Source organism: Rhipicephalus microplus, chromosome 3, assembly GCF_043290135.1.
Source record: "Rhipicephalus microplus isolate Deutch F79 chromosome 3, USDA_Rmic, whole genome shotgun sequence".
NCBI lineage: Eukaryota > Metazoa > Arthropoda > Arachnida > Ixodida > Ixodidae > Rhipicephalus > Rhipicephalus microplus.
Window position 1 is genome coordinate 23,638,565 of NC_134702.1, and position 27,359 is coordinate 23,665,923.

At 49.9% G+C, this 27,359-nt stretch overlaps 1 protein-coding gene across 3 annotated transcripts in view; it reads right to left on the reverse strand.

Annotated features, from left to right (window-relative positions):
* Nucleotides 1-27,359, reverse strand: part of LOC119180454 (uncharacterized) — a 70,125-nt gene that overhangs the window by 31,222 nt on the left and 11,544 nt on the right. The window lies entirely within an intron of this gene.

A 27,359-nucleotide genomic window follows, 5' to 3' on the forward strand; every position in this document is an offset into this window, starting at 1 on the left:
TGTTGGGGGCGCAGTGAAACGAAGTGGACGACAAGGAGCAGTATGGCTCTGCCAGTGCTGACAGAACATAATGGCCATACGGATAGCCTATCGTAAGCGCCCTGTAACCGTAACAAAGACGTCACAGCAGCTGTCCAGTCGTCCGCATGGCACGGAGCGATAGAAGATGGGACGTTTCGCGGGCCTTTGGAAACGTGGCATGGACCACTGGACGGAAGAACTAGCATAAAATTGGGGAAGTAGATCTGAAATGGGGCTTCGCGGACCCTAGGGAGCACAAGAAGCCCTTTCTGCGGGTCCGTGAAATCAATACACAAATAAAAATCATAATAACACGTTTTTTTTGGAGGTAGGGGGGGGGGGGCGGGGTACACTAGTTCTGCGACAGCGGTCCCTTTCGAGTTCATTATGCTTCACGGCATAACACATTTGAATCGCGGTGGAGCTGACATATTTTCCCATCTTCATGAGATGTCTGGAAAACGTTTGTTGCAGTTTTTCACATCAGCACGCGAGCACACTTTTTTCCAGACTCGCTTAATTTAAGAGCAAACATATCTAGAATCAGGGTGAATGTGGCCGCAAACCCCAAAGACGAGCTGTTGAGATCGAATTTCCACGTAACACTTCAGTTCGAATCATTCTTTGCCAGGGAAAAATAAAGGAACCTACTTCACGCGGCATGTAGAACGAGTGATTATGACCCCCCCCCCCTATCCCCTTCTTTTTCCCCTAATTTCTCACAGCAAGGGGTCCCTCATGGCTTCTCCCGGTCCCCATCCATGGCTGAGAACAACTGACGTCCACTAAGTAACGCTAAAGGGATGGCCATCTCGGAGGCTTATGTGGCGAGCAAGAAGCGTCTGACAAAGGGTCCTCATCAAGAAAGACCAGCCGGGCAACACTTAGGCGCGAGTAAAAAACAAACAAACAGAGCAGTAGACGACACCGCAAGTCGTCTCCCGTGGATCCCTCGTGGTGAGTCGAACATCGCCGACGCCGAGAACAGCAACCGAGCCCTTCTATCACGCCACCGACGCCAGCCATGGAAAACCGCCCTATAGGTCTTGCCCTGGTTCGACCGTGTTTGTCTCCTAGTGTTCCGAGAGTGGCACTTTCTCGCGAGATACTACAACTTCCAAGTCCCACAAAAAACGCTATTGCAAAACGCAACATGTTCGTGTAACAACTGTTTGCGCAAGCCTTAGAACGAAAACCCACAAAATGAGGGGAGAGCATGAAAAAAAAAAAGTAGATGAGGAGAACGAGAAACGATGACACCGAAGAACCTCGGCGAGACAAAGAGCTCGTCCCGCAACCGCTTTTACACATTCGGGTACGAAAATTTTTCGTTTTGTACGTGCACATATACACGCACAAACATACCTAACGGGCAGTTTAACCACTCCCCCGTCCCCGTCCCGAAATCAACGAAAATTCTGGACGCTTCTTATTCGCGCATACCACAACAGCGCTCCTCAACGATACCAGCCCAGGGGGTACAGCCTAAATCACTATACGGACGCGGGCTGTAAGCGAGAACAAGACGGTATATACACGCACGCGCCATGCGCCACCTTTCTCTCTGCATTCCCTCACCATCAAATTCTTTCATTTCGAGATTTTTTTTGTCTCTCCTTTCCACTCCACTCCACACCCACTCTGCGCGTCCCATTCCGACCCCGCAAGGAGGAAAGGCCCCGAGCCACACAACGGCGAGTCCACACACAAATCTCTCGCAGAGATCTGGCTCGGGGTTGAAACCCGGCGTCGTGTGTGTAGCCCTTTCGCTTACGCACAGGCACGCTCGTATAGCGGGAGGGAGGGAGTTTGTTTCACCGCCGCCACTACCACTTTCGCGCGAGAAGCCTCTGCATCAACCCCCTTTAGCGCTGGTTTTGAAAACGAGCATGACTCACACTCGCCGAGAAAGAAAAACGTAACGAAAGAATAGCTGCCTTTTTTTTTCTCCCCTCGCGCTGCTTTGGGCACCGCGGGGCGACCGCCCGCACCACTCCTACCCTGGCCTGGCGCCGGGGCCCGCCTGCCTGCCTGGCCGGGCGTTCAGAAAGCCCGAGCTTCGTCAGCGTGCGCGTGTTCGAGGCCCGAGAGAGCACGCGTGGGCTCGAAATTAAGAAGGAAAAGAAAAACGGAAAGAGAGGAGGTCTCCGGGGAAGAAGCGTCGTCGTCGTCGTCTTTGTTCGTGGCGACCACACAAAGGACGAAATCCCCACGCATTCGGAGCCGGCGCAATAATAGGCCCACCCTTATTCTCGAGAAGGGGGTGCTGCGTCGTGGGTTCTAAGGAGCGCAGGTTCCGGCCCTGTAGAGAGGTATATGGAACGGCGTGATACTCGGCAGGCAGCCACCACCGATAACGGAATTCGCGCACACCTGCCTTGGCACATCACGCACCGCCATTGCGAAACCGTGAAAACGACGCAACGTCATTCGATCGTGTTTAGTACGAAAGATATTTTCCCGTGCATTGTGCATTACGAAAACGCGTATAGTAAGCTAGCTGCCATCCCTCCATACATCCACCCATCCGCCCGGTTGCATCTGAGTGCTCTCGTGGTCACCGCCTTAACTTGGTCTGAACCGAAATTAGATTGGGTGGGTAAGCTGGTGTGACGAATATGACGCGCTGGTCAAGGCATGGATAATGCCACTATGCCGTCGCGTAATTGATTGATCGATTGATATGTGGGGTTTAACGTCCCAAAACCACTATATGATTATGAGAGACGCCGTAGTGGAGGGCTCCGAAAATTTTCACCACCTGGGGTTCTTTAACGTGCACCCAAATCTGAGCACACGGGCCTACAACATTTCCGCCTCCATCGGAAATGCAACCGCCGCAGCCGGGATTCGAACCCGCGCCCTGCGGGTCAGCAGCCGAGTACCTTAGCCACTAGACCACCGCGGCGGGGCATGCCGTCGCGTAAGTCGTCAAACACTTCCCATCAAGCAGTGGCACATACCCGCGGGTGGGTATGTGCCACTTGTATGCGGTAACCGATGGTTGACACTTACAGTATATACCCAGGAACGAGGAGAACACACGTGCGCAATATAAAAATGTGAGCGTTAAGGAAAACCTGTTATCAGCAGCGTTGACACGATGAATGCTGAGAATAAATGTCCAAGGTCCCTGCAGGAATCGAACCCAAGCACTCTGCGTAGAAATCGAGCGTTCCACCAAAGAGCCACGCGAGGTCTCGGAACTATACTTTTCAAATAGAGCCTAATGTTTGTGAAACGTCAAATTAGGTTGCTCCAATTTAATAAACATTACTTATGTATTCTTATGACACAGCCATCACGTCGGGACGTCAATTGCAGTTACAGGTGCCATGGATGCCACGCGCTGAAGTTGATTAATGTAGCAGCGTCAAGGGCTACCTCACTCGCGAGCGCCAGCGCTACATATCAGCTTATCGCTTCTGTATTGTGTTGCTATAATACTCATGTTCCTGTTGGCATCGTTGCGCAAGTGCAAATAACTACAGTTATGTAAATACCTACAACCCTTCCACATATATATGTGCCCGCACCATTTATAAATATATTTAGCGCCATTTCGTGACGTGTCACTCGATAAAAAATTGTAAAACGGTCACTTTCCGTCTGCATGCTTCGCATAACGTCGATTCCCAAGGTACGTGGGATCTGCCGAATTTTTTTTCGCCTTTGCCGTTAGCTTAGGCGGCCTACGTGTTGTCGCCGCATTGCCCAAGAGTCAATGAAGTTCACGACACCGGTACTCGCTATAGTACGTTGGCTCCTGCCGTAAAGCAAAGGAGGAGGCTTCTCTGAAGACCTGTGTGGACTTGTATAAGCTTTCACGTTGCGAATGCTCACGACGGGCAACAGTGGAAGCGCACGTCAGCCTCATTCCACGCAAGCAGCCATTCCTAATGTTGGTGGCAGGAGTGTGTGTGTGGGGGTGGGGTGGGGGAGGGAAAGCAAAAAGAACTTCAGCAGCCTATCAATCTCTAGTGAAAATTCTTGTAGAAATTTAATCTTGAAGGAATTATAGCGCGAATATAGTTCCGCTGATTTGTTTGTCTTTCTCTCTACTATCGTACGCGCGTGTGTAAAGTATTTTATCTCAGCACGGGAAGTGACGTCACCTCTCCGCACTGAACGGTTGGTCACGCACCACATAGCTGCTGAAGACAACCATGCACGCGGTGTGACGTCTAATGGTAACTTCCAATCATACATCTGCGGCTAATACACGAACACGGGTGAAACAAAAAAAAAAACACGAATAAAACCTTCGAAAAAAAAAGGGGAAAGGGGACGTGCTGGGCGAGGGAAGCGGAACACGCGGGGTTTTCTGCGTTAACAAACACGCGGACTGTTCGGTATTGTGAGAGCAGGTCACGAAGTTGAAACAAATAAAAAGCACCGAACAATTATTAAGAACGAGACAAACAGAGATAGGGGGGGGGGGGGGGGAATTAGGCTGCGGCAAACGCCTCAGGCATAGCATTCCGGGAAAAGGCAGCGCTCACGCAAAGCTCGCCGAGAAACGGTCCAGCGACTCTACACACCTTTCAACTTAAGGCTCCTCGGCAGGTGTTCAAACAAAGGGCTCGCGCCCACAAAACACAAACGCTCGAACAAGGCTCCCAACAAGTGAAAAAAAAAAAGGGGGGGGGGGTGCGCAGCTACTACATTAAGAAAAAAAAAAGCCTAGACTTCTGTCCAGAAGACGGGCTTTTTTATTTTTTTCTGGCTGTTCTGCAACGACAATTTGTCGGTTCCTTGATACTGCCGATGCCCGACGTTGTTAGGAATTTACTGTGTCGCGATGGTAGCGGTGGCGAAGAGCGGCGAGCCGTCGAGCGGACTTCGCCGAAGCCTTTGCCCGAAGGCGAAGCAGGGAGGCAATCCGATTTGAAAACAGCAACAAGAAGGAGCGTTTACTGTAGCAGGTTGTCGTGTGTACAGCGCCGTCCAGCACGACAACGTCGGCTGGGGCAAAATCCTCTAACATGGGGCCGGCACGGCCTTAAATAACGTCTTTGGTCCTTTCTCTAAGACCAGTTCTCGGGCTCGGAGGGGGAGACCTAGCCATACCCGGAACTGCAAGGTGGTTCGGCGGAGGAAGCGACGTTATCCCCGGAACTGCACGGTTCTCCTGCATGGAAGGCGGCTCTGGGAGGGGGGGAGACAGTTCGTCGGAACAGCGCTCGATCTCGTGAGACGTGCTCCCGAACGAGGAACATGTCTGTGGCATAACAACGTACTAAATCCCCACAAGGCAAAAGGTCAGGGGAACACGGAGGCAACGGACGAAAAATTCTCAGGGTCGCGCATAAAGCCACTTTCGTTTTCTATTCAGTCTGTGCATCGAACTCCCCCTTCCCTGCGAGAAATGGTTGCCCCCAACGTGATTTTCTTATTGGCCTAAGCATCGGAGGCATCGCAATTTTTTTTTTCAACTTTACCAAGTTTTGCATAGCTGAACAAGCGTTTCTATGCAAGCTAGTTAGTATTTCAGTTCGTTGTACGCGGCGCTACACCCAAAAGTTATGCGGGAAAAAATTCGCATTGCCTCCGTGATAGGGCCCACCCATGACCAAGCAAGGGCGTCATTCAATGACGCCATCGTGTGACGTCACAGAAGGTGATTTGTGGCGTCACGAAGTCGCCACGATTTCTGACGGCATGCGACATCATGACGACGTAATGCGGAGACGTCATTACAGGTGGCGATTTTCGCGCGACCCGCGTTGAAGCCGACACCGCTGGACGCCGCCGACGGTAAATTTTGCGAGTTTGATTTTTTCGCGTCTTCGCCTTAAAGACCCTTCCTTGACCGCGGGATGTCGTTGAAGACAACGCTTCGATAGTTACCGTGTAGACGGCTCCTAAGAGTCACATACAGTTACGCCTGCATTTCGACGAGAGGTTTTACGTAGCACGGGTTCAAATCCCGGCTGCATTTCCGATGGAGGCGGAAATGTTGCATGCGCGTGTGCTCAGATTTGGGTGCACGTTAAAGAACCCCAGGTGGTCGAAATTTCCGGAGCCCTCCACTACCGGCGTCTTTCATAATCATATATGGTGGTTTTGGGACGTTAAACCCCACACATCATCAGGTTTTACGTAGCACGTCGACATATGCACATACGACGATACCGAACTGCTTTCCGAGTTTTCCCACAGAAAATGCCCCGGTCGCGCCCTTCTTTAGTCATCCTCGCGCTGGCACCCGCTTCGGCGCGAAATAAAGCCAGCAGCTTTGCGTCACAGCTCGCCCAAGACAAAGAGCGGCCGGCCGGCCGGTGTGCCGGAGACGACAGACCGCGGCGAGGGACACGCTACAGCGGCAGAAATGTCGGCAGCACTCGACACGCCGTGAAAACAAATGAGCCGAGTCCGCGGACAGCGAGGCAGTCGGTGTAGAAAGGCGCGCCGCTACACGATCGCCCAGCAGCGAGAAGGTGCTCCGAGAAAGAAAAAGACGCAAACGCGGGAGACGCTTTGGGCGGGCGCTCAAGGGAGACCGCTTCCACCATTTCTTTCTTTCACTGCTGGCCGCCCTGTATAGCACGGTGTCAGAATAAAGCTCCCTGTAGGCTGCTACTGCGCATCGTTGGCGCCTCTTTTCGCTCTCTCACTATTGTGCCGTTGCGTGTGACGTGAATCGTCCTACCTCTCGCTCTGTAGCGCGCAACACCACGGAGGGTACCAGTTTTCCCAAAGGTGTAGCCAGAACTTTTTTTTTTTTTTTTGGGGGGGGGGGGGGGGGTGAATGTAACCTCCATTACGCGTTGTTTGCATGCGAGCCCGTATATACACATACACAAAACGTAAAACGAAAATTATAGTAAGGGTGGGGGAGAGGGGAGGTGTTGAGCGCTACAGGCTATAGAATACGTGACAAGACACTGCTGGACGTAGAAAGACAGAACTATGGCAGCATAATCGAGAATGTTTCTCCCGATTATAATATGATATGTGTCCTTGAATTGCGTTTGAAAGTCGCAAAAGGCGGGCACGTCACGTCGTCAGACGTACAAGCCTTGTTTGTGCGCGAAAGAGACATTCCTGGACCAGGCTGTCCTCCTTCGCTGGCTGAACGAAGAAGGCGGAACATTACGGATCGTCAAAGTTCACTTAACCACTGAAAAAAGGAGACTCCATCTTTGTCTATAAACTCCTTTTTCACTCTCCTCACCCCCATCAGCCGCTTCTCGTGTCGTGTTTCGATATATATATATATATATATATATATATATATATATATATATATATATATATATATATATATATATATATATATATATATATATATATATATATATATATATATATATATCAGCACCGCTTATCTACACCTTTTACGAAGTAAAGGGAGTTAACGCTGAAAAGCGGCACTGCCTTCCGCAACACCACAAGTGGAACCATGTCGAGCTGCAGAGCGTGCAAAGTGCGCTCATCCACCAGTGTTTGTAGCATGCGTTGCATGAATGAGTTCGCCGTCGTCGCAGACCAAGCAATTCTGATCGGAAATGCCTCACGCCGCATTTCGCGTCTCCGTGCTGTGAGGTATATACGGCCAGTAAGCTTCCTACTGCACCGATGGAAACGGGCGCCGTAACAATTAGGTGGCAGAACCTTGAACTTGATAGAGAAATAAGAAAGAAAATGAGGCTACGAAGAAGAAGAACGTAACAAAAAGTAATTGCTTCTATGCCTCGGGGAACAAGGTCCCCGAATATGATGAACAATGGCGGGACACGCTGTCCGAGCAGATGGATGGATGGATGGATGAAAAACTTTTATTGGGGTCCTGAAGGATTCCACCCCCGTTTTATAGGGGTAGGATCGCGGGCCGCTCCCACGTTGGGACGGGGAGGCCCAGCCTCACCGCCGCATCGTGGGCCTTCTGGACAGCCTTGAGTTGTTGTATGAGAACCGGACTCGTGAGCATTAAATGAAAGGAGTTCTCAGAAAATTCTTCATTTTTTCTTTGTAAAGAGGGGCACCTCCAGAGCATGTGGTTAAAATCACTGCGATTCTGGCAGTCTGGACAAAGTTCTGAAATATCGGAGTAATGGCTATAGGTTACGAGGCTAGGGTATGTTCCCGAGCAGATGAGCCGGAAAATCGGGCCCTTTTCAAGTAAAAGAAGCTGACAGGAGGGCTGATGTGGGGGGGGCTCGCATCGCCTCGTCAGTGTGTCGCATCAGTCGACCGTCCCAGCAAACGAAAGCTGTTTATATAAATGAAAAAGAATAAAAAACACGGTGACAAAAGAAAAGAAGGTCGAGGAAGAGAAGCAATAAACCAGGACACGGTCGACCGTTAAAAATTAGAGAAAGAATGAAAAAGAAAGAAAGGTGCTGAATCCCTCCCTCGGGTAGTATCTTTTTCCATCGTGGTAGTGTTGGCACTTTCCACGTGTGCGTTCCCTCCGCAAGCCATCTCCACCAGAAGCATGGTCACCCGTTGCTGTTAACGGTCACCCCGCCCCCTCCTTTCTTGGCATTTTCTAGTCGCCCTCGATCATCAAACACCCCCTCCCCTCTCACCCCATTTAGCCGGTTCATCTCTATATACAGGCTCACGTGGTCCCATTACTAAGAGAACAACGAGAAGGAAGACAGCGGCTAAGAACCGGAAACAACAGAACGACAAGAACGAAGAAACAAGCGATAGAAAGACGTATGGAACGTTGAGCCCGTGTTGCGCAAGGCCCTTTCTTTATATAGTACCCCCTCCCTCGTTAGGAGCATCCTCTCTTTTTATCACCTCCCCTGTGACCAGTCACCCTTTATGGTTATATGAGCTACGTGGCGAGAGGACAAGCAACAACAGCACAATAATGATAATATCCGGGCTCGTGTTTGAATGCATCGCAGACTTTACGCAACAACTCCGCGTTCCCGACCCCGCCGAGGGTTCCGCCCTCGGTGGGTTCTTATGAACCTTCTCTTCCCAGGACGCAAATACAGTTCATCTGTCCGTCCGTCACGTCCGAAAACCACGATATGATTATGAGAGACAACGCAGGAGAGGGCTCCGGAAATTTCGACCACCTGGCGTTCTTTAACGTACAATGACGTCACGCAGTTCACGGGCCTCTACAATTCCGCCTTCATCGAAACGCGACCGGGACCTTTGGCTCAGCCACCGATCACCGTAGCAACTGTTCCACCGAGGCGGACAGTAAACAACAACAATTCGGTTCCCATCGGCCACTTTACGGCGTCGTTACCAAGACGTATACCGAATCGCGCTGAGTGACATGGTATGGCAGCGTTTGCCATACATCGTAACACGTAATGACGCTGAACGCCATTCATTCGATGTGAAGAAAACCGACAGGGAATCTTTCATGGGGGCAAGTGTTAGCGTGACTTTGGGGGAGTGCCCACCACCTGTGACACCCATGACATCTGGCTCCCCCTATCCTTGCTAAGAAGCCAGGTCTCTCACGGCCGTATTCGAGATGATATCCTCAAAAGGGGGGAATCGTTGCTCTGGGGCCACGATTCACATTCCCACGTAGCTTGGGCGAAAGTTGGACGTTTCCCCCCCCCCATTTTCTTGTGTACGTTGAAGATAGGGCAGGAGACTTTTTCTTCTTATGTGATTCTTAAAAGGAAAAGAATAGAAAAAGTGAGCCCCATAACTGTCCGAATCAGAGTGCGACACCTCAACAGTAGCTCCCAAGGGATGGGGGTAAGGAGGGATTAAAAGGTATATACAGAGAGAGGAAGGAGAGAGCGAGGCAAAGGGACAGCGAGCGACGGAAGTCAAGAGGAGACAGGAAAGATGGAGACGGTCGCAGGCGTCCCGAGCACGGGTCACCACTCATCGAGAGCTCATGTCGGCGGCAGGAGATGGCGTAGGGCGAGTCCAGTCGGCCAGAGCTGCGCTGTCGTCCGGAGATCGCGGGGGCACAACCGGTCGGCACGGAATCCAGCGAGCGAGTGTGAAGAAAGCACTTCAGATACGACGCCCGGGTTTTGCTTCGTTTGTCGTGCGTGTCATACTTGGTGTATCCTTGCCGAAACAATCCCTTGATCGCTCGAGAGCGCGCAGGCATTTACCACATAAAGATGTGTTCGATTAAAAAAAAAATGGAGAGCGAGAGATCGAGCGTATTTACAGCGCTGTGTCCTGTTTTTTTTCCTCCTAGTTTTCTCTTTTTTTTTCACGCCTGTTAAACCGTCACCCCCGGAAGCTTTTCAGGCCTACGCGTCACGTGACGTGACGTCGACGACGTCACATCGCGCCGGCCGGCCGGCCGCCCTTCGCTGGGTGGCTGCGCCAGCCGCGAGCGCCCTTCACGCCTACCGACTCGGGCGAGGTTCCTTGACACCATGTCCGCACGATTTATCAAGGTATCCATTGATTGTATGGTTTAACGCGCCGACGCAACGCAGGCGATGAAGCGCGCCGTAGGGGAGAGCTCAGGATCAAGTTTTACTACCTGGGAATCTTTATTGTGTGCCGAAATCTCGTACACACGGGCGTTTTTGCTTTTCGCCTCCATCAGAAATGCGGCCGCCGCAGCCGGGTATCGAAACTGCGCCCTAGTGCTCAGCAGCGCTACGCCTTAGCCACTGAGCCACCGTTGCGGGGGAACTTATCAAGGTATCAAGAAATAATGAATATCGTGAATGGAATAATGCGTATTTATTTATCACAGCCAGACGCCGTCTGTACAAATATCACAGTGCACATTGTTCTCGGTCCAGGCAGACGACAGGCAACACAAGATGTTGCCCTTAATGCTGAAAATATGCCAAAAGTACAAAACACAATATCTTGCCACATAAAACTCAGAAAACAAAACAGATTGTAACAGCAAAAACATCCCCGAGCTTTGGAACAGAAAAAGCACACTTTCATTTAAATTGTAGGTTAGAGGAAAACATACCATTCGTTTATCATAGTAGCAGTAGCAACACAAGGTATCAGGTTCAAACACTTGCCAAAAAATACAATACAAAAGAACACTGGTGACTAAATTGTGGTCCACAGCATGATAAATGACAGAAAGAAAAGTAATTGTACTGCCACAGGTAGGTGCATGTCCTAGGGAAAAAAATCAAACAAAAATCTAAGAAAAAAACAAATCACAGTGCACAACATGTCTGTACACAGAGTGCGCAAGGAAAGTGTACACAACTTAGGTACCAAAACGGACTGTACAACTGCTACAGTGGGCACCGAGGCAGTTCGAGTTAAAAAAAAAAAGAAAAAAGTACAGCACCTTTAAAAGCTAACAACTTGTAAAGAGATACAAAACTGGAAACAAGGCTCAAACAAGGGAATGTATTGCTTGAGCCAGGTGGCAATAAGTGCAGCGCTCCTCAGACAGCATCGACAGGTTGTTCAAAATTTCCAACAAGGAACTTACTTTTTGAACTGAGTCTGGTACAACAGCGCTACCAAGGTTCTTGATTGGTGAACCTTGATAGCAGGCAAAGACTTCAAGGTTTGCAAACACGGTCAATGACGCATTCAAACAAGGTTCACGATAGTCGATAATGTTCAAAAACATGGAGCACTCTTCTTTATGAATCACAGTCCACTTTGGAGACACTGACACCCCTTGCAGGCGAGCCCTTAGTTCTTCGAGGGACGAAAACCGGTCTCGTTTTTGCTCCGCTTCATATGACGCCAGCGACTTTTCTACAGCACGGGCGAGTTGGGAGGCTTCTTGTCGGCTCCTCTTGGCGTCAGGGGTTTCTCTCGTGCTCTGGTCTCGTACTGATAGGTAGGACGGACAGCCGGAAAATACCGTTGGGACAGATCCAGGACGCAACCGTGGTACTGGGAGTGCAACTTCAATAACTCTCCCTGTCCTTGGATCCGTCTACGATGTCGTCTTCTCAATGCATGAAGCGTCGAAATGATTCGCGCACACCTGCAAAAACGTTTCAAGAACGTCTGAGACGCCACTTCTCAAAAGAAAAAAATGCGCTCCCGTTTGCATGACCGCGTTTACAGTCCGTGTAGCTAAAACAAAGTCTACCTACGTTTCGCAAGCATCTAAATAAAAGCGCTGCGCTAAGCGGTACAAGCAACATGAAAGGAAACACGGGAGCGTGATGTCACCGCACTCCACGAAGCGCTTCCACCGAGAGCTTGCAAGAATGGACGACACCACGGCACTGTTAGTGAACAAAGCGCAGCTGACCATCCTTGCTGCGAACGCTGCTGGCGTCAGCGCTTCGCGAGGCCCGGCGGCCACACGCTCAAGTATTTCCCATCATAGGTGATTTCTACCCGAACAAGCAACGACAAGCTAAGAACAGGAGCATCTCAAATTCTTACCTTAGTGCACGAAGTCGGCACGAAGTCCTTCCTAGGAATGGCGCGTAGCCATTGTTTGAGAGCGTCGGCGTCTTTAGGGAAGGAAAACACTTGTATCTTCTTTCCTGTTTTGTAGTTGCCGGTGCATCCGGGTACACAACACTTATTCGGCATTGTCGCATCACTCCAGCATCACGCACGGAAACGAAATTGCCGCAAAACAACAACGGAAAGCAACAAACGTGAAACACCGTCAACACCACGCCGCCGAACCGTCACCACCGCCGCCCGCGCTGCGCTCGCTGCCGCTGCGGCTTCCCCGAGAGTCGGCCGGCCGGAAATGACGTCAAATTGCTGGGCGCAGGCCTGAAAAGATTTTCCGGGGGTGACGGTTAAGTGTACCTTTTTTTTTTCCTTTTCAGATATCAATTCAGGTACACTCGCGAAAGCGCGCTCAAAAGTCTACACTCGAAAATGAATTTACTAACTAGCGGCTGGCGCTGGTAGCCTTGATTCAATATGTTTTGATAACCCAACCTAGAGCGCATCATGTGAGACTTCCCTCTCCCTGTTTTTGTTTACTTTCTCTCTTTCTTCTTTGTTTAATACGAGGCAATCGACATGTAGATGAAACTACAGTACCTAGCATCTAATGCAAGGGTTTCATAGGTGCGTTCAGTAAACGGTCAGTACACCGAGGATATATTTCGTTCATGAGCGCTTCACCGAGCATGGAAATGATGAGTAGTGTATGGATTTGCCTAGTCTTCGCTCTTTACGCTCCGCTTGGCTTCGCATGGCTTGAAGCTGCTTTGTCACGAAACAACAATTGGGAAATGTTCGGCAGCTACGCTTCACCACCTACATTTTTTAGCATCGCCATTCCGAATCCAGTCACGAAGTTCAATACGGTTGTTATTTCATTTGAAACAAAACCGAAACAGTGCAATAAACGAATCCACAACTGCGTTCGAAGCCCGGATGAACGAAAACTAAGCAAATCGATGTCCTACCCAACATTTCCACGGTCGCCGAACGATTGCAGTCCCCTCTGGTTTATTTTCGGAAACTATATCAGCACCAGCACCTCAAAAGCGTCCGTGATCGGGCCACCCGTGAAGTCATATGCGATGGCGTCGTGCGTGCACGACGACGAGATAATTTCGGGCGATGCGTGACGCAACCCCGACGTCACAGGGTGACGTCACCAGACGATTCTATTGTTTTCATCACTCGTGTTGACGCCGACGGTCAGTTTTCGTGTTTCATAAAGCATCTAACCATGTGGCCTTTTAAAAAAAATATGGGGTGGGGGTGGGCAACGAAATAAAACCGCGACAAAAGTGGTAACTCCGACGAGCCGGGAACGCAAAGAATAAACCAGGATCTTGGCTTGGCGGCCGTGACGATCGCCTCCGCTAAAAGAAAATAGGCTTGCAATGTAGCGCGTTGCCACAGCCGCCGAAGTAGCAGCAGCAGTGGCGGCTCGCCACGTCCCGCGGTCCCACGAGCCACGTGGCCCAGGGGCAGTGACTAAAAAAATGTAGAGGGGGGGGATGTCAGTGCAGTGCAGCGGTGCTCGTCGCCTTAATTATCCACTCTCAACTAGAAAAACCAGATTACAGACAACGCAGACACAGGCGAGAGAGCGGTCGGTTTGGGCAACGCGCAGCATCGGCCAGCCCGACCTGCCGCCGGCTGGGTTTCGCCGTTTTGCCCTGCGTCGCAGCAGTGTAGCAAGAGAGGAGAAAGCGAGAGCAAGAAAGGGACCAAGACGCCGCCGTGCACGAAGGAAACTGTGCATATCTAAAGAAGAGGGATGCAGAGCACGCGTTGCTCAAAAAGTACACGAGCTCCGACGCACGCGCCCACTTTGGAGGTCAGTCTTTAAAAGAGAAGTACACGGAGAAACAAGGAGGGGGGAGGGGGAATAAAATATATGGCGAACCGAATCTGGTGCATACGGCGCCCGCGATCCATCCCACGGGCGAGATTTCATCGAGCGAGAAGACCGTCCGGGTAGTGTGTAGTATAGTTAGTCGTGCGTCGTGCAGTTCTGGTATATATAGATAGCGCGATGAGGCCGAGAGATAACGATTGTCTATAGGGCGATGGCGTGTGATACCGAAACGGGCAACTGAGAGAAATATGGGCGCGCGTGTCCAGACACGACGCGAAGGGAGGGGAACAGGTGTAGAATGTAGACGCTTCCAGGCCCATATAGTACTTAAGGCACTGCGCCGTGTCGCCTGTAGGCAGACAGAAATTAGGTGCCTTCTTCCTTCTCCTCATGAACCACTAACAACAACATATTGCACTTATCTACACGCGCGTGCAGCGGAGAAAAACCTAAATAAAGAACCAACAAAGCGGTAAAAGAAGGCTGTTCTCGTGGCGAGCTGAGAATAAGTGGAGCGGGCCCGCTTCCTCACACTTCTACAGTGCTGGGACGGTCCTCACGCGTGTGGCAAAACGTGGGGCTTGATCGATGGAAGGGCAAAGGGGGGACCACTCAGACTCAGACAACAAAGGTTGCTTTCAGTGAGCGCCACGAGAATCGCAACACGTACCGTATACAACCCACCTCCTGCCGCACGCACTGAAAACTTCAGGACCCCCTGTTCCGAGATAAATTGAAATGAGTAAACCAACTCACGTTGTGTCTAACAGAATATTCTAGTTTTAGAATGGCGCATACGCAAAGCCTTGCTTTTGAGCTTGCAGCAACTTCGGATGCATCGCGCTCTAACATGTTGTGGGCTCCCGTAAAGTGATCAAGCTAGCAAGCGACCACAAAGCTTTACCTTACGCTATATTCTAAATCTACCAGCTATTACGCCTTGCACCGATGCCATGTTGTAGGACCAGAAACACTCATGTTGTCGAGTCTGTGTATACGTGAGCGTCTTGCACTGAAGTCAGCCGCCATGTTGGAGGACCAGAAATGTCAGTAAGTTGGTTGTATTGCGGTCGGGCGCTTCCGTTCTGCTCTATAAGTTCTCGGCAACAAGCCACCAGCGTTGCGTCTCTGTGACAGCACCAAAGCAGGCTGCTGGTGCCGTCGGATATGACGCACTATACACATACGATCCTACAGCCGCCATATTGGATCGACAGTATACGGTGGGAGGCTGTCTGTCTGACGTCACGTGCAACGCCCATAGTGCGTCGCGACTGAACGAAAAATATGTTACTGCAACAGCCGATATAATCATTGTGTGCCAGGTCTAACTACCATCGGAGGAGTACTGACACGAAATCTCGATATCATTGGCTTGTTGCTCCAAGTAAAAACACGCTTGTCGAGAACCATAAGAGTGTTGTAGTGCTTGGAAACGCATTTAGAATATTTTTGATATTAAGAAAGCACTTTCGGTTTCAGTTACGTGGGTCCGCTTCGCAGTGACGTGTCAACATAAGTCTGACGCCACAAGGAGACTACAACCTGCCAAGTACTAGCACCCACAGAGTTTCCTATAGAGGGAACTCTGGCGCTAGTGCCTACGAAAGTTGCAACGCACGGCGCTTCAGCGAGCATGGGAATGATGGGTAGTACACATGTACAGTAGTCTAATCTTCTTTCTTCTGGCTCCGTGTATGTTCGTGTAGCTTGGAGCTACTTTCTCACCAAACAAAAATCAGCAAATTTTCAGCGGTTGCACTTCACCACCTTATTCTTTCAGGTTGATTTCGAATCGGGTCACGTAGTTCAAAAGGGTTCGTTCTTTCCTTCGAAACTAAACCGAAACACCGCAGTAAACGAAGCCGCAAGTGCGACTCGCCGCCCGCAAGTACCAAGACTATAGGCAAACTCGTGTACTATACCCATCATTCCCACGGATGGTCGCTGGACGATCGCAGCGCCAGAGCCACTCTACTTAATTTTAGGAAACTCTGTGCTATATAGCACCAGCTCTGTCATTTTGTTGTCGGCCGCACTGGGTTCACGTAAACAACCATAAGTGAATAGTCCAGCGAGTCCGACAGCGATTTCTGCGATTTAGGCTGCATGCACGCAGGACGCCGACTTCGCAAACCCAGTAAAATTGTATTGAATTTTCGAGACGTTATGATCCATTGCGGTTGCGCTGCATTGCAGATGCGGGGTGACGAAAACTTTAAATTCAAAGTGGTCGAATGTTTCCCGTACATTGACATGTTAGCGTCCTCTATCCCGCTTTTGTTAAATATTAGTGTCGCAGATATGGCCGCAAAAAAGGTGAAATATGATAGAAGACGCAACACACAACTTACGCATTGTTAAAACATGTAAAAAGATGCTTGTATTTAATTAAAAAAAACTAGGTTACAATATTATTTGCACAACCGCTCTATACCGCACATCGCACAACGCAAAACCGCTCAAGTCGCTCGCGATTCGCAAGACTTCGCTCGCTGTTTTCGCTCCGTCTCTGGTTCTTCCTGCGCTTTTTCGCTCTGCTCTCTCGACCACAGGTCCGAGCACACATACGCACACGCTGACACAAACACAACACAACACACAAACACAACACAACACAACACAACACACACACACACACACACACACACACACACACACACACACACACACACACACACACACACACACACACACACACACACACGTGTGCACTAATGGTTCCACGAAGTCAGAGGATGAGGTCCTTCGCTTCCCCACTCGGGGAAGCAGTGTCGAACGTCCTGCAGGCCACGAATGCGCAAAGTGTCGTGTTTCTCCCTCTTCAGGCACTGCGCCGTGCTCCCGACCGGGATGCAGAAATTAGGTGCCTTTTCTCATCTTCTAGCCACCACCACCACCACCCTCTTGCATCAGAACTCGCAAAGTGCAATGAAGCGGGGCTGCCGCCTTTGTCCCGACCCGGCGCCCGCAGCACTGGGAGGCTCGCCGATCGCATGCAGCTACCCATAAACAAGGAGGCAGGTCCCTTCAAGTGGCCGCTCGCACGACACAACGCACGCACAAAACAAGAAATAAAAACAAAAACAAAACCTAGAATATGTGAAACAGTCCCGTACAGACATAAGATACAATGTCTGGCCCAGTGGTAGACAATTGTAACACCGTTTAGCATGGATGCAATCACGTTGACGCTTGTCGGTACATCTCCATTCCGACGACTATAACACACGTGACCGATGATTAAACAAGGCTTTGTCGTTGCGGCCGTAGTTAACGGTGAAAGCGTAACAAAAGAAAGCGGCGCCGCAGCCAGAAAAGCTGCTCCGATTGGACGCTAAGTTCGTCACCACGAGGCAAGCTACTGACCACCTCGGCCGGACTACAGGCAAACGCAACGCGCGTCTTCTCTGTTTAGCCCAGTCAGAGCCCATCTTTTTATAGAACTAAAAAAATCGCGGCCACCAGTTTTCTCGAGGCCAGAGTAAACGGGCAACGCGGTGTTACGACCAGGCGAGGCTGCCACGCGTCACAGAGCTATTTTAAAAACAATATTTTTTTTCTGGGATACTTCAACACAGAAGTTTTGGTGTCTAGGTTGGAACGGCGAAGGTTTAAAGCCTGGCTTAACTATCTTGGTCTGGTGGCTGCGGTCATACTTGTGAACATTGTCAATCAAAAAGCGAAGATTACGCATATTTGAGGCGCACCGTCAATACGTTAAAAAAGAATGGCTATTTGGGCTAGTTGGTTTGAATTCATGGTAATAAGGGTTGCAGCGCCTCGATTTCCGGGCATGAGTGTGCTGGCACGCCCCATGGATAAGTTAACCCGTGAAACAGCTGAAGCGTATTTTATTAGAAAACATAGTGACGGATGCATGAGCCAACCTTCGGTGGCCTTGCATGACAAAGAGTTCGCGCTTTTAGATAAGGTTTAGCCATTTTATCATTGTACCTTTTTTTATCAGACCATTCCCCAGAATATGTCACGTTGCTCACGTTTGCTGTTAAAAGGCTGCCTGTTGTATATATTATCATGTGTGCTGCGAATAATACAATTCAGTTGGTAGTCAGCGCTCGTGTTGTCCTCTTTGCCTTCCGTGCCTCGCCTTTCGTCTTTCTTCCAGCACCTTCGTGCTCGCGCTGCAGCCCTTATTGTCAATACGTTAGTTGCTGTATTCATGGGAAGTTTTCCTTTCGTGCGTTTGCTAGACAAGGCAAACGCACGAAAGGGAGACGGAAAGTTAGGTGGGCCAATGAGATGAAAAAGTTAGCACGTGGCAGCAAAAAAGCACAAGACCGGGTTGATTGGCGGATCATGGGAGAGACCTTTGCCCTGCAGTGGGCGCAGTCAGACAGCTGATGACGATGATCAATAGGTAAGCAATAGGCAGTGTGTTTAGTTAAAAAATGCATGCATACGTAATTTTAAGGGCCACTTATTACGCTGACCTCACAATGCGACGCTACGAACGAAAAAAAGGTTGTTTGCCACGTTACGATAAAACGACACGGTGAGGCCACATGTACAGAGCCAGCACGAGCTCGCCGATCAAAAACACTGCGAGGGGAAAATGTGAGTAGAAAAGGCGCGTTTGTAAATCTTTTAAAGTGTGAGTGTGTTGAAACCCCAACCGACAGGTCATGGCTTCGCCAATTCCAATCAACGGAATCTTGTTTGTTTTGTTTTTTTTGTCAAGTTTTTATCTTGGAAATCTGATTGTGTGCATCTTTTAGACGTCATTTCCGCGACGTAAATACGTCTTGTTGGACACCGAAATAAAACAGTTTCACGTTAAATTGTAGGGTGCCTCAAAATCGTAAAGCAAAACAAGACAGCACTGCCAGGACGCCTTCAAGGCCAATAGTAAAAGTCAACAAGAGAGATAGAGAGGGACAGAAATAATAATATGAGAAAGGTAGAGAGGTTAACCAGACTACGGGCAGTAAAAGCAAACAATAATTACTGAAATATTAACGTCCAAAAACTACGACGTGGTCATGAAAGGCTACGTAGAAGGCGTGGTGAAGGGATCCAAAAGTATCGACCACTTGGAGTCCTTTAACGCGCACCTAAATCTAGGCACAGGTTCCTCTGGCATTCTACCCACATGAAAATGCAACCGCCGCGATTAGGACTCGATCCCGCGACCTTCGAGTCGGCAATGAAGCCCCATAACCACCGCGGAGGATAGTCACGACGCTAGCCATAATTGGGGACTTGACAACATTAGCCAAAGGTCCACGAGTGCTTCTCCCATGCAAGTAGATACGGTATATAGACCAGGACACCACCGATCGCCGTTCACAAGTAACGAAGTAAAAGGGGCGGGGTAGGCCATGGTACGCTGTCAAATACATATAAAAAAGAAAGCTAGCCTGGATGATGTACGGCACACGTTATAGGCCGGCTCGGGGCAGACAGCCGACCAGGGTATAGGCATCGCCTGCCTGTTTTATAATATAAATCACAGATTGCTCTTACGTCCGACTACTGGTAGACTGCAAGGAACTAAGAGAAAGAGAGGTAGACGAGCCTATTTGCATGGCCATTAAGAGCGCTACTGCATTTACGACAGCTGTACACTGGTCGACAAAGCGTGCAAGAACGCAGTCCCAACGCATGGAACACATGCAGACGGTTCGTTTGACGGTTCGTTTATGGACGTTTTAACGTCCCAAAGCGTCTCTGGTTTCCAGAGACACCCCCGAATAATTCCGACCACGTGGAATTCCTAATAACGTCTACGCGAAATCGCACAGTACATATGCGCACGTCTATACGCAGCGTATATATCGGCTCCATCGAAATACGACCACCTCCACGGCCTGCGGCCATGCCCAAAGTATGCCCAGAGAACGACGTAAATAATCCTTCCGCACCACCGCTTATTAGGCGGCGGAAATCTTTTCTTTCAAGTATACGCCGGACTGAAGGGTTGGTGATATCCTGAGCTCGAGATGAGCTCGCAGACAGGCGCCAACAAAGTTGGTGTCTCGGTATAGCCAAGCAAATAATCTGAAACACTAGTTAGTACACACACATTTGTTTTCAGACTGTCTGTCGCGGTGGCTCAGTGGTTGTACTGCTCGGCTTCTGACCCGAAAGACGCCGATTTCATTATACGGCTGCGGCGGCAGCACTTGGGTAGAGGAGAAACGCTCTTTAGAGGCCCATGTATATTGTGCGATGTCAGTAAACGTTAAAAAAAAACTCCGTCGCGGTCAAAGTCGCCCGGAGCCCTCCGCAAATATTCGGCGTCTCTCATGGCCCGAGTCACCTGGGGACGTAAGACCCCGCAAACCAAACCAAACACGCAGTCGCACTGCCGAAGCGAAGTTAACCGGTGGTATACAAGTACATCAATAGTCCCGATTACGTAGGTCGAAGGAGACGACCTACGTGTTTTTTTTTCTTTTATTTTGTCCCGAATAGCTAGTATTGCTACATTGGTACGGTGTTATTATTATTTATGTTTATTACTTATGCTACAGCCGTATTTTATTGTATGTAGCACTTTTTTATTTATTTTTTTCTAGCACTTTTTATGCACATGTATTTATTTTCACTTTTTTCTTCCTGCAATCTTCGTGCTGGAAATCCACGAAAATCGCTGTATATGTACGTACGATATAGTATTCTGTTTTACTTGTTGGTTTTCTCGCCACTGCACCGGACTGCTTGTAGTTACTGCCCTGTATAGTCTGGTCGTTGGGTCTCGTCAAGCTGCTTATGTAGCTTTTAACCCAACGCAACCATCCAGCATGTATAAACTAGAAAATAAATTGAACTGAATTGACCACGAAATCTGTGACGTTACGGCGAAGAGGCGAGGAAAACTTCGAGGCTACGTTGCTATGTCTATCTTCGTGTTTGCGCCTTTTTTTTGGCATTAAAATTTCCGGGGTTTTACGCGCAAAAAAAAAAAAAAAAAGACACGCCACGAAGTGGGGGACTATTGGTATAACAGCGAAAGGCAACACACGGGTGGTGTTGCCTTTCACTCCCATCGAAATACGGTCGCCGCGGTCGGGAATCGAACCCGCGCCCTCGAGCTTACAGCAGCACGGCAGCAGCTTACCATGCTAAGTTATCAAGGCAGTTTTAACCTTTAGACGTCCCTGCGAACGCAAAAGGCGAAAACCACCGGCATCAACAGGAGCGATGCAAGGATCGAATCGTCGTGAGGTGACTAAACAACACAAAAACAGCGCCAAAAAACGAGGGACAAGAATAGAAAGAGACAGCGGCGATACTTTCTATATACTGTCGCCGATTTACGTCACTTATCAAAAGATTCGCAGTACCAGCTCTTCGAAATCTGCGTCTGGAAGTGTCAGAATCAGTTATTCTCTCGCGCCTCTACTCTGGGCGACAGCTACAGACACGTCTTCTTCGCCGTTGATGTATTCATCAGTCAATCTAAAAGAGTATGTACCTAAATCATCTTCCTCCGAATATTTCAATACCGGCAATCCGTATACTTGAGTTCTGGCATTATAACAAGCTTCCTTACATGACCTTAGGCATGCTTTAGTTATTTTAGAATGATGATTTAGTAATACAAGTGGAATCCCTTCTTCTCCCCCCTCTCTCTCTACTTTTGAGAAAACGACGAGACGTACATGTTCCTCCTCGCTTCTATTAACGTGCGCGACACTCGTCGCAGCCGCCAGACGCGCAGTTGGCATTATAACATTTTCTCTTTTCCTTTTTTTTTTAAAGAAGAGAACGCCGCGGCGAGCGAGTGAAAATCGGGCGGCCTTGTCGGTGTCACACGTAGACGACGACGACGGCGCACAGCAGGGGAGACGTGGGTTGAAACTCCGATAGCACGGCGACACCGAGCGCGAAATTTCCTTCCAGGAAGCGACGGGGAGAGGAGGACGCGCAGACGGGCAGCCAGACACGATGCAGTGCTGGTGTGGTGGAAAAGGGCACGCCAGCTGCTGGGCCCGCCGCATTGCTCGCTCCTGGCGCGTGTCTACTATACGTACTCCCCCGTCTCAAAAGCGATTCTGTGCAGTCATGAAACGACGAGACACGAATCGAGGCCACCAGAGGGCGCTGCGACGCAAAGCGCGTTGCATTCACACACTCGGCGATATAAATGGAACTACGCTATTGTATTCCAAAGACGATACGTCTTTCTTGGGGACCTTCGACGCAAAAATTTGGTCTGTCCGTCTGTCTATCGGTCTGTCCATTTGCCTGTTTGTCAGCCCTTAACGGTACCCTAAACGGCACCAAAGTGGCCAAACGATATTCCAAATGGCTTACCCCATCCACAGCGCCCACCGATACTGCTCAAAATTCAGCGTTCATACTACTGCGATTGTCAATTAAAAATCAATTATTGCGCATATTGAGGCACCCTCGGGCGCTGCAGGTATATTTTAATAAATAAATAAATAAATAAATATGCTTTTGAGTAGTTCAAGCACTACAATTACTGTTAAAATGCATTGCCGAAGGTGAGCAGTAAACAGTACTACACAGTAGGATGCTCGCAGGACTAAAACAAAGGCAGATCGCACAAGAGAAGATACGGTTTGAACACCATTGGGCAGTCTTAGTACTGACAAGGCTGAGGATGATGCTAACGCGAGCTTCGCTTCACATACTTCATGCTAAGTGCTGGATCTACGTAGCCCCCCTCCCCCCCTCTTTTTTTTAAGGTCTTCTTTCTTTTTTTTCCATAAACGCACGTAAGGCTGGCTGTGAACAAGGCGGTGTTGTCAGTTCCCTTGTAATAAGCGGATGTGGCCTTCCTTTTCGTTGTTGTTGAGTCACTCGCACAATTTCGTAGCCGCTTGTCACGTATTTGTGCTCAGAGACGCTTTTATTTTCTTACTAATAAATTTTACTTTAGCACCCATCACATTTACTTATGACACGTCGGTCGATGACTCTGTAGGTGCGCATCGTAATCAAGCACACACTGCTAAACCACGAGCATGATGCGACAAGATAAACGTAGAAACGGCAGCCAATTATGGAAGCAAGTACACCACACAACCAAAGTCGGTACGCGAACACTGTTATCAATATTCATCATATACTTCGTTAAAAAAACATGTGCGGAAAAGTAGCAGGACGACATAGCCTCGAAAGAGCACCGATGAGCGCCAACTCATGACCAAATCAAGGCGTGCGAATCCAGCAGCATAGGAATCACGCACGCGCAGACGGCACGGCGCCTTTTTAACATCGTCTCGCAACGGTCATGGAGACTCCCTCAAACCACACCAACACCTGACATGGAATTCCGTTTTTTTTTTTTAAAAACCTAAGTGTCTTGTCACTTCGCTCTAACTTCACCTCACCAAGTTTCCCTGTTGCTTGGATATGAACACATGATTGTCGTTGTTGCCTCAGTCGCACACGTGGAGGTCAAATTATCGTTATAAAGACAAGGCGACAGCCAAGAGCTAGCATTGCGCAATAGGTAATAAATAAATAAATAAACAAATAAATAAAAGGAGCAGCTCAGGCATGCATACACACCAAGTTTTACGCTTGCTCCCCCATTTTCCCCAGAAAACAAGGATAGCAGTTATTTTTTTTTTTTTTTTGAGACGGATGGGTGGAAAAACTTTACTGAAGGTCGTTTCTGGCTTGTAGCGCGCCGGTGTCTCCTAATTATTTGCTAATCGGTTCAAACGTTCAAAGCAAAAAAAGTTGCGGCGAAACAGAGTAGGGAAAACAGCAAGCTGGAAAATCGGCAGCGTGCAGCTAGCTGCTCGGCCCTTGCGTAAAAGCAGCCGGCGGGCATTGCGGGTCCGGTCACGTCCAGCGGCACGACGGAACGTGCACAGGCAGCGCAGCAGAGTGGCGCCAAGGAGCACCTCCTCCCGCGCATAAGGGGCCTCAGAATCACGGGCGCATAACTGCATTGCGCGCGATGCTCTTGCGAAACAGCCGACCGGCCGCCCACACACTCGAGTGAAGAGAAGGGTCTACGAAACAGTTAGCATAGCAGACTTCCGCAGAACTGTGGTGATCTTGCGCCGAGTTGTCGATTGGTTCTCACGGCACAAGCTGCCATCTGCTACACAGCCCATTGGTTGACTTCATCATCATCATCAGTAGCCTGACTACACCACTGCAGGACAAAGGGCCTCTCCCATGTTCCGCCAGTTAACCCGGTCCTGTGCTTGCTGCTGCCAATTTATACCCGCAAACTTCTTAATCTCGTCTGCCCACCTAACCTTCTGTCTCCCCCTAACCCGCTTGCCGTCTCTGGGAATCCAGTCAGTTACCCTTAACGACCAGCGGTTATCCTGTCTACGCGCTACATGCCCGGCCCATGTCCATTTCTTCTTCTTGACTTCAGCTATGATATCCTTAACCCCCGTTTGTTCCCTAATCCACTCTGCTCTCTTCTTGTCTCTTAAGGTTACACCTGCCATTTTTCTTTCCATTGCTCGCTGCGTCGTCCTCAATATGAGCTGAACCCTCTTTGTAAGTCTCCAGGTTTCTGCTCCGTAGCTAAGTACCGGCAAGATACAGCTGTTATATACCTTCCTCTTGAAGGATGACTTCAGATGGTAGCTTATGTGTACAGCATGTGTGCGTTAAGCAAGAATCTCTCTTCCCCCAACTGCACTGACAGAGTGATGCTGCGCGCCGGTACGCGCGCATCTATAAGTGTTAGTCGACACAGTTTCCGGGATGTTTTACCGATAACTCCTTACTATGGCTCGTCAGTGCTGTGCCGCGCATCGCCGTAAAATAAGTAACGTTACTTGGCGGCACGAAATAAGACGTGAAAATTGATATGTGATCCAGCGTTGTCTATTTTCACGAAAGGATGCGCCCTAAGGCATCATTTCTTTCGACGCTGTCAACTCTCGGATTGTGCATTCCTCAAAGCCCTGTAAAAAAAAAAGAAAAAAAAAACACGAGCCGAGTGATGTGTGGTTTCGTTCACAGTTGGCGCTGTCAGAGGGTGGCCCACCGGGCACGCGCGCTTGCAATTTCTTTATGCCACGGGATACAGAGTACGAAATCACACTCGACCACGCTCGATTTCCCGGCAACCACTTCAGATCACTGTCGTGATCGTCCCCCCCCCCCTCCCCATGCCGAAACAAGTTTGTGCCTACGCCACTGGTTTGGTTACCATAGTCGACTACAAGCCAGAACAACAGGCACGCCACGCTGACAAACATCCCGGCAATCCCAGCAGGAATCACCAAGAGTTATCGCATTCGTTCAATGCACCTCGCCCCACACAAGCACACCGGCCCTCAGCTGCGACATTGTTTCACATTTTCAGAGCAGCGCGTTCATCACACACGCTATACACAATCGCGCGAACGGCGGCGGCGCGCAGTCTCGCTGTTTCCATCGAGCGACGACAAGAGGAATCGATCATTCGGGGAGGGGTGGCCAACGTCCGACCCTCAACCCCCCACGCGAGCGCGTGCGGCAACGAGACATAGCGGGGTCCCGCGCATCATCTCGCCTTGCTACCCCTCCTCACCTGCCTTGTTTCGCGCCCACGACCACCTCACACCCAGGAAGCGACCTAGGCATGCACGTACACGAGGACACACACACACACACACACACACACACACACACACACACACACACACACACACACACACACACACACACACACACACACAAGCGAGCGAAACACAGTCGAAGAGTAAAAGAAAGATGCGGAGGTGGGGAGACGAACGACCTCACGAAGACGTAAAAAAGCAAACATGAAAGAGGAAAGGGGAACAAAGGTGCGCGCCCTTTCGCCTCTCCAAGCAACAGGCCGCCACGCCACGACCACCACCACCAACACTACGGGGCGCGCGCGCGCGTAACCCTGGCCAAGGACGCAGCGGCCCCTCCGACTTCCCTTTCCGCGTCCGCCGAGAAAACGGCGAACCGAAATACCGCCCTCCTCCGACAAAGCAAGCAATCCGCCGGGGACGATCAACCCAAAACAAACAGCTCATCGCCGCCGCAGACGCGCGAGAAAACAGGCGAAGCGTAAAAGAAAATAAAAAAAAGAAGGGAGCCGCGAAAGAAACCAGACGGCAGTAGAAGAAAGAAGCGCGCGCATATCAATCGTTCCGGGAGATTCAGAGAAGATGAGGTGAAGGAAGAGGAGGGGCAGACAGACGGAGCAGGAGAATAAGACCGACGAGGAGTGAGAGGAGCAAGAGTACGCGCAGGTGTGAGAAAGAACGGCGGGGAAAACAAAAGCACCATCGCTCCCCCCCCCCCCCCCCCACCATATCAACCGCCTCTCGGTCCTCGAAGTAACAGCAGCGCCAGACACTGCCGCCGCGAGCGCTTTCTTGCGAAACAATGATTAAAGGCCAGAAACAAAACATAATAATAAAAACGAAGAAGTTGTGTCGTAGGGAAAGAAAAAAAAACCGAGACAATGAAATGCGACATACCGCGGTGTAAGGAGAGGGGGGGAAGGCGACGTAACCACATTGAGCAGGTTTGACAGTCGCCGAAGAGACGGGAAGAACCCTTTACTCGAAGGAAGAAACGGTGAGGCGAAGAGAGAGAGAGAAAGAAGTAAGCAAACAACAAACGACGGCGCGATCGAAGTATGGAAACGAATGGCTGCAATAGCGGAGACCGAGAAACACGGTACACAAACCAATCACCGGTAGGGGCGACCCAGACAGCCTTGCTCTGGAGAGGGGAAGAACAGACCGCCGCAAGAGGATGGAAACAATGGCTCGCGACCAACGAAAAAAAAAAAAAAATGAAACAAACGGAAGGAAAGGTGCAAGGACGAACCAAATGAAGCGACGAGAAGGTGTGACAGACAGGTCGATGATAGCGGCGCAAACAAAGAAAAAAAAAAAAAGACGAAGAACGGAGGAAAGCAGCGGAAAAACAAGGCGGAAGCACACTAGCCGCCGCCACAACACGGTAGCGCGTGATAAAAAGCTACGACGTCACGTCACTTAGCTATATACTTTCCACCAGCGGCGTTTACTTCTTTCCTTCCTTCCCTCCCAAACTATTGTTACGACTTTTACGCAAGACCAACGCGTGACACAAAGGGTATTTCGGTTTTACGAGCCGAGGCTCCCCCCCCGATATCGTCAGGCGGGTCAATCGCTCGGCAGAGTGCGAGCAGCAGACAAAACATCGCTCTGTAATTGATCGCTCGCAGGAAACGTTTACT